The sequence below is a fragment of the Tupaia chinensis genome, unplaced genomic scaffold (assembly GCF_000334495.1).
Source record: "Tupaia chinensis unplaced genomic scaffold, TupChi_1.0 Scaffold000567_1, whole genome shotgun sequence".
In the NCBI taxonomy this organism is placed as follows: Eukaryota; Metazoa; Chordata; class Mammalia; order Scandentia; family Tupaiidae; genus Tupaia; species Tupaia belangeri.
In genome coordinates, this window is record NW_006160080.1 from 1,270,198 (window position 1) to 1,278,829 (window position 8,632).

The 8,632-nt window shown below is 44.6% G+C and overlaps 1 pseudogene; it reads right to left on the reverse strand.

Annotated features, from left to right (window-relative positions):
- LOC102498002 (F-actin-capping protein subunit alpha-2-like) overlaps positions 1 to 1,826 on the reverse strand; it is a 29,768-nt pseudogene extending 27,942 nt beyond the window's left edge.
- Positions 1,827 to 8,632: the final 6,806 nt, after the last annotated feature.

An 8,632-nucleotide genomic window follows, 5' to 3' on the forward strand; every position in this document is an offset into this window, starting at 1 on the left:
GAGAAAAAGAAGAGAAAAACTTTTAAATAAATCTAAAAAAAATTAATATTCAAAAAATTTCAATAAAACTCAAAAATTAGAAAAACATGTGGCGCGCATGAAATGGCTAGATTGCAGGAGCCATGGAGCTGTCTGTCTCTTGAAGAAGGGCTGTTCTGGGAGGAGGAGAGGGGATTATTAACAAGACAAAGACCTAGGAGGGGCCAAAGGACCCTGTAAAATGCCTCACCTTAAAAATTCTAAAAAGCAAAAATTAAAAAAAAGACAGAGAGAGAGAGAGAGAGAGAGGACAGAGACAGAGGTAGAGAGAGACAAAGACTGATACAGAGACAGGAGACTTGAAAGGGGTCTTCCTACCACACGAGTTTTGTATGCTGGAGGCTATAGAACCTTCCCCATTCTCCTCTTGGAATTTTGGGCACACATATGCACATGCGCACACACACACACGCACACCTGCCTGGCATGATTTTCACACTGCCAGCTCTGGGACTCAAACTGTGGTCAGCATGTGGGAATCTAGCGACTTAACCACCATTCTACCTGCTGACCCCAACACATCTTAATTTTTTTTTTTTTTTTTTTTTTTTTACAAAATTTTTTTTTTTTTTTTTTTTTTTTTTTTTTTTTACGTAAAGACACTAAAATGATCCAGGCATGCAATGTTCATCTTATGCATCTGCATCTCTTTGTCAATCTTGTAACTAAGGATCTTGTTCCAATCGATTTTAGTACGAGTCACCGGCAACCGTCAACGTAAGGCTTGGAAAGTAGCATCCGACAATGTTTGATAATTCTCACTGATGGCAGTCTGGTATTCATTTTCTGCAGCTTCTACAATCTTTATAAATTCTTTTGCTGTCAGCACCTCATTAGACACTGTTAGGGAATCTTGTATATCTTCATGGCTAACGAGCTGAACATTGCCATCTTCACAATAATGAACTTGAATTTTCAAGTTGCCAACCACCTGAGTGGTTGAAGGAGTAAGTGTGGAGTGGAGTCAACCTTCCACTCTGACCTCCAACGAACATTCTAGTTTGTTTTGCTTGGAACTGATGGCTTTCTATGCATGCAATAATGGTTTGCTGTCCATCTATTTTTTATTTTTTTTATCATATGCCTTGCTGACCCTGTTTGGGTAATGTTTCTTTTTTTTTTTTTTGGAGAGGTTTTTGTTATAGGGCACATGCACTCACCAGAAAGACAGAGAGAGACAGAAAGCAAGAAATCACCCCCCAGGGCGGATGGCCATGCCGCAATCCCTTCTCCATTTTTCTCTTGGGATCTTGGGCACGCATACACATGTGTCAGCCACTGAGTCTGGGACTCGAATCGTGGTCGACTACGCAGGAGTCCAGCAACATAGCCATTACGCCATCTGCTGGTCCTGGGTAATGTTCTTTTTTTTTTTTTTTAAAGAATTATTAATTTTTTATTTAACTTTATTTATTCATCCATTTTAATTTGATCAGGGGAGGGGAGAGAGAGAGAGAATATGAGACTGAGAAAGTGAGAAAATGAGAAAGTAAGCTGCCAGGTCCGGGACTTGAACCACAGTCAGCCATGTGGGAGTCCAGTGCCCTTAACCACTACGCCATCTGCCGGCGCCTGGGATAATGTTCTTTTACATGAGTTCGCAGAGCAGTTTCTACCAAAGTTCTCCATGATTCAATTGCATTTCCTGCTTCATATGCTCCTAGATCCATTGCTTCTTTTCTCAAGTGATCAAATTTGAAACAGATTCTGTCTTTTGGATCCCAAGACTTGCCCTTTCCCAAGTTGCCATGTTCTGTTATCAATACCTGATCTTCACAACCTTCCATTTTTTTAAAGAATTATTGTATTTAACTTTATTTATTTACACATTTTAAAAATTCAATATGACCAGAGAGAGAGAGAGAAAGAGAAAGTGAGAAAGCAAGCCACCAGGTTCAGGACTTGAACTGTAGTGGGCCATGTGGGAATCCAGCACCTTCAACCACCACACTTGAACTGGAACCCCTGCATACGTTGTGTTTTACCACTCTGCTGTGCTCCTATCTGGCCCCAAAGACAATAACTTTTTTTTAAAATAAGTATTTAATTTTGTCATTATTATTATTTTCAAATTTGCCACAGGACACATGCACTCATCAGACAGAAACAGAGAGCGAGAAAGCGAGAAAGTAAGCCACCAGGTCTGGGACTTGAACCATGGTAGGCCATGTGGGAGTCCAGCACCTTTAACCACCATGCCACCTGCCGGCCCCGACGATGACTTTTTATTGTGAATCTAAATTCAGTTTAGAATATGAAATTGTATATCCCACAGTCAGTGCTTCCTCTAACGGCCAGGGACTGGCACACAAAGCACCAATTCGGAAATCACTCCCTCCACAACTGAGGGTTGGCCTGACTCATTTTGGGCAGAGTTGGGGAGTGGGTGCAGCTTTCTATTTTTAACTTTATCTATCTATCTATCTATCTATCTATCTATTTATTTATAATTTATTTATTTTTATTTTTTGAGAGGTCCGGGACACGAACCGCGGTCGACTACGTGGGAGTCCAGCGACATAGCCATTACGCTAACTGCTGGTTCCCTATTTTTAGTTTTTGCCATAGGGCGCATCCACCTGCTGGAGAGAGACAGAGAGGGAAAGTGAGAAATCATCTCCCGGGGGAATGGTCACACCATACTCCCTTCTCCTCCACTCTCCTCTCAGGATTTTGGGCACACATGCACACGTGCCTGGAGTGATTTTCAAGCCACCAGACCTGGGACTCAAACTGCTGTCGACTATGTGGGGGTCCAGTGCCTTAACCATGATACCACTTGCTGCTCCTGGGGTTGTGGTTTCATCTTGAGAGTTTCCTATCCTTTTTCTTCTTCAGGTATTCAAGCTGAGATAGATAGATAGATAGATAGAGAGAGATGAGATAGAGAGAGAGAGAGAGAGAGAGAGAGAGAGATGAGATAGAGAGAGAGAGAGAGAGAGAGAGAGCCATCCCGCCCCACCCAGGAGGATGGCAATGTGAGATCCAGCTGCCTTAAGCACCACCAGCCTGCTGGCTCCAGGTCCCTCAAGCTGTTTTTTTTTTTTTTTTCTTTTCTTTTCTTTTTTAAAAGAATTCTTTATTTAATTTTTACTTATCATTATAGTTATTTTTTAAAAAATTCACCACAGGGCACATGCACTCACCAGAGAGAGACAGGGAAAGTGAGAAAGCAAGCTGCCAGATCTGATACTCAAACCACAGCAGGCTGTGTGGGGGTCTAGCACCTGAACCCCCACATCACCTGCTGGTCTCCTCTGTGATGCCTTCTACCCTCCCTGACCCCATCACTATCAGTTACACTTGAAAGAAAATTCATTCCAGGGATATTTTCTCATGAAGGTTTATGACCAAGGAAATCACTTGGTAGCAGTGGTGTGTTGGTATATGTTTAACAGCTGGCTCTCTGGGAGCCGTGGAGAAAGGCCTAATTTGTAGCATTTGCCAGTTACCATGGTTATAAATACTCCTATAGTGGCTTATTTCAAGCTACCAATATGATGTCAACCACCTTGTTAAACTCTTGGAAATTTCCCAGTTAGTTCTCATAAGCCAAAATGACCTGCTCCAGCATAATACCACTCTTCTGTTTTTAAAGAAAATTACTTTATTTAATTAATTTGATTTGTTATTATACTTTTTTTTTAACTTGACTAGAGAGCGACAGAGAGATAGAGAGAAAAGGAAAGTGAGAAAGCAAGCCACCAGGTCTGGGACTCGAACCACAATCAGCCATGTGGGAGTCCAGTGCTTTAAAGACTAGACCACCTGCTTGCCCTGGTTATCCCACCCTTCTGCCAGAAGTCCGTGCTAGTTCCTGATCACCTCCAGAGTTAAATTCAACTTTTCTAGCCTCACATTAAAGAGCAGAGGATGAATGAGGTCTCATGGGTGCTGAAGCTTATGCAATTTGGGTGCGCTCTTTTAAGAACAATAAGACAGCGGGGGTGGGGTGGGGGACCAGCCTGCGTTTCCAAGATCCCGAGAGGAGAAAAGAGGAGAAGGGATTGCTACGTGGCCATCCCCCCTGGCGGGTGATTTCTCACTCTCTGTCTCTGTCTGTCTGGCGAGCGCACGTGCCCTATAGCAAAAACCTCTCAAAAAAACAAAAACAAAAACAAAAACAAAAAACAATAAGACTAATGTAGGAGTACAGCATCAGATACAAAAGCAAATGGCTATTGGGAATGAAAAAAAAGTGCAATACATTACAAAGATTAAAAAACTGACCAATACCAGAACTATCACAAATCTGGAAAATTCACATAATATGATTAGAAGAACTTTCAATAGGCTGCTTCTGGCTCTGTACATTTTATTTTTTTAATTTTATTTTTTAAAAGAATTATTTTATTTTTGTTTGTTTCTTTCTTTCATTTGACCAGAGAGAGACAGAGAGAGAGAGAAAGTGAGAAAGCAAGCCACCAGGTCCCGGACTTGAACCGCATAGGGCCATGTGGGAGTCCAGCGCCCTTAACCACCATACCACCTGCTGGCCCAACTCTGTATGTTTTAAGCCTTGGGGGGTTTTGTTGTTATTGTTTATTACTTACATGCTCATGTTGTGATCTGCCCTCTAGCGATGCGCTGGAGAGTATTCCTGGGTGGCATTCCTACGCTGGGTGGCTGTCAATGACTTAAGTCTTCACCGAAGGGATTGTTGACCCTGTGAAATATATGTCTCTGAGCCCTATCCAAGTGGATCTCCAACTCAACTCTCCCTTACCTGGGTCCCCATAATGCTGGTGGCCACCCCAGTGCCCCTGAGCATGATGGGAAGTGTTTCAGTGAGGGTTTCAATTGAGAGGCAAAACTGCCATGTGTGATCCAGAATAAGGGATTTCTTACAGGGGTTTGACCAGTGGATGCGAGCACTCATCAGAAAGAGAGAGAGAGAGAGAGAGAGAGAGAGAGAGAGAGAGACAGATACAGAGAGAAAAGGAGAGGGAGAAAGCATCCTTTCCGCCCCAGTGGGGTGTGATCATGCTGCAATCCTTTCTCCTTCATTTCTTCATCCTGTTGAGATTTGGGGGCCAGCTTTCCCCTCTCTTTTAAAAAAGTTCAGTTCCTCCGTGAGTGAAGGAGACAGAGAGAGACAGAGAGAAAGCACTCCAACAAGGTCTTCACACCATGAACCATCCCCGACTTCAGCCAGCCCTGATTCACGGGCACCTGAGTGGAGAATCAGATCAGCGACACTGCATGTGAGCTGCCACAGTGCCTGGCCCCCTGGACTATACCTCGCAGCTTCAGCCGTAAGACCTGCCTTTCACCAGTGTCTCTGGTGGCCAGCACTAACCTGACACCACGCGAGGCAGAGAATTCTGGGAAACCAAGTTCCAGTTTGCCTGAACTGACATAGCACAAACCACCTCAGGGCATGTGATGGAGGGGAAGGCAGAGTGGAGAGAGAAGTGTTCTTAGCTGATCACAGCATCGGCATTTTACTCTTGCAAATGTAAACATATGGCCGTGTGGACACATTGCCAGGACCTCGCCCCAAACGTCATTAGCGTCATGGTCAAGCCTGCTGTGGAGAATCTGGTTATGATCCCCCCTCAACCTTGTCTGATTCCCTTCTCTTTCTGCGTCTCTCTCTTTTCTGTCTCTTTCGATCTTGTTTTCTCTCTCTCTCTCTCTCTCTCACACACACACACACACATACACACGCTTACATGCTTGTTGAGCTCTTGTGTACCAGGCATGTTCTGGGCCCTAGGGATCCAAGAATGAATGAAATTGACCAAAGGTACCTCCCCTGGAGCCCGTGTCCCAGCAGGGTAGCGCTGATCAAGCAAAGAAGCCAGTTTGTGTGTCGGATAGTTCTGAGTGTCCTGGGGAAAAGCAGAGGGAAGGGGGATAGGGAGCGGAGTGGGTGGGGAGGACGTTTTGGGGTGGTGGGAGAAGACTGAGCAGAAATCTGGAGGGCCGAGAGGGAGCCACATGGCTCTCAGGGACACAACATCCCAGGCCAAGGAAACTGAAGCCAAGTCCCTGAGGCAGGTGAGGCGCGGTGAGGCGTGGTGAGGCGGGGGGAGGCGAGGCGGGCCAGGCCAGGCCAGGCGAGGAGAGTTCGCTTCGTTCTGGCAGGGAAGGAGCACAGCCTCCCAGAGAGTCAGTGAGCTATGGCCAGTGGTGGGCGAAGAGGGCTGAAAGGGGGTGAGGGGTTCATACGAGGCCCAGTGAGCCATTTGCTTCTCATCCAATGCAATGAGTAAAGGCATAATGGCATTTCGATTTTTAGAATCCCATGTAGTCGACTGTGGTTCGAGTCTCGGACCTGGTGGCTTAAACTCAAGCTGGGCGCGTGTGCGTGTGTGCCCAGAATCCTAAGAGGAGAATGAAGGAGAAGGGATTGCAGCATGGCCGTCCCTCCTGGGGGTGATTTCTCGCTTTGTGTTTTCCTCTGTCTTTCTGGTGAGCACACATGCTCTATAGCAAAAACCTCTCAATAAAAAAAAAAAAAAAGGTCACTTGGGTTTTATGTTGAGGCAGACTCAAGGAGCCTTTGTGATAATCTTGACCAGCACCCACTGTTTCATATCCTGTCCGTTCCTGTTGGCTTTGCTTTTGTTTTGTTTTTAGAAACAGAGTGTTGCTGTGTTGCCCAGGCTGGTCTCAAAGATCCTCCTGCCTCGGCCTCCCCAGTAGCTGGGATTATAGGCAGGAGCCCCCACACGGGCTGTATCTTTATTTGGAGCTGCATCCACCGATAATCGTTTTCCTGCTTCCTCTTTTCTTTTCATGGTGTCTAAATTTAACGCCATAACTTGATTTAAATTTTCTTTTTAAAGTGTGATGACATAATTGTATTTTTGTAAGATTTCTTCCTGAGCCTGATGAGAATTGGCAGGTGAATTCCTTACATGACAGAGCATTTAAAAACAGGGAGACTATGGGGCTAGCGGGTTGCGTGGTGGTTAAGGAGCTGGAGTCTCACTTTGGTTGACCATGGTAGAGTACCGGATCTGTTGGCTTGAAGCTCATGCCAGACGCCTGTGCATGTGTGCCCAAAATCCCCGGAGGAGAAGGGAGGAGAAGGGAGGAGAAGGGATTGCAGTATGGCCATTCCCCCAGTGGGGTGATTTCACACTTTCCTTCTCACTGTCTCTGTTTCTCTCCTCTCTGGCCAGCATACATGCCCTATGGCAAAAACTTTAAAAAAAAAAAAAAAAGGAAGAAACTGGTCTCTCCATCAGGGCCTGGGCTAGGGCTTAAACGTCCCTAAACACAACTTGCCCTAGTCCCTGTCCTGCAGGACCCCACAAATGACATGCCAAAAGGAAATGTGTAACCTTGTAGTGGCAACCTCGTAGCAGACACCAGACCTGTCTTTCCAAGTGTCCGAAGTGAACATTGCCTGTAAAGGGACAAGCTGACTTCATGAACCTCCTGATGTGCTCCCCCAGAGGGACACAAAATTTCTTGCTTGATATCCCCATTAAAGCGTGTCCAGCTCACTCTAATCGTGAGGCCATCACACGAACCCCGACTGAGGGAACTTCCACAGCTGTGGTGGGTATTCTTCACAACTGCCAGAGTCTAAAAGTGTTTCAGATGGAAGGAGATGGAAAGGATGTGGCAACCAAATGCCATATGTACTCCTGGGTTAGGTCTTGGACTGGGAAATCATGCTAGAAAGAACATTCTTGGCATAATTGGAACATTTGCATATGAATGATAGATTGGTTAGTAATATTACATTAAATTTTCTTATTCTTGTGACTGAATTGTGGTTATATACGAGAATGGTCTTGTTCTCACATTTTGAAGTGTTCAGGGGGATAAAAAGGCAATAATAAATTTATTGTTATGGATTAAAACTATCTATCTGGGGTCAGCAGATGACATAGTGGTTAAGGTGCTGGGTGGTCCTGGATCCGGCAGCTTGAAAATCATGCTGGATGCATGTATGTGCATGCTCAAAATCCCAGGAGGAGAATGGAAAAGGGATTGTGACATGGCCATCTTCCTGGGCTAGGGGATGGTGATTTCTCACTTTCCCTCTCACTGTCTCTCTGGCAAGCAAACACGCCCATGACCAAAACCTTAAAAAAAAAAAATCCAACAACTCTGGACTGGCAGATGGAGTGGTGGCTAAGGTGCTGGACTCCCACATGGCTGACTATGGTTCAAGTCCCAGACCTGGTGGCTTGCTGTCTCACTTTCCCCCTCTGTCTCTTTGTCTCTCTCTGGTCAAATTAAATGATAATGATAATAAAATTAAATAAATAATTCTTAAAAAAAACAACGATCATTTCACAAGCTGTGGTGATGTGCAGTGATTGAATGTATAAAATAAAATAAAAATAAAAAACTAGCTATCTACACTTTTCTATCACCTGTCTGTCACTATATATCTGTGTATCTATCTCTCTATCAAGAGAATGTAAAGCCAATGACAAAATGTTAACAATTGAGTTTGGGTGAAGGGGTATATACGAATTCTTTTGACTATTCTTGCAAGTTTTGTGTTAGTTTCAAATTATTTCACAATAAAAAGCTTTTTAAGGGGTCAGTGAGTGGTGTGGTGGTTGGGGTGCTGGACTCCCATATGGTTGACTGCAGTTCAAGTCCCGGACCTGGTGGCTTG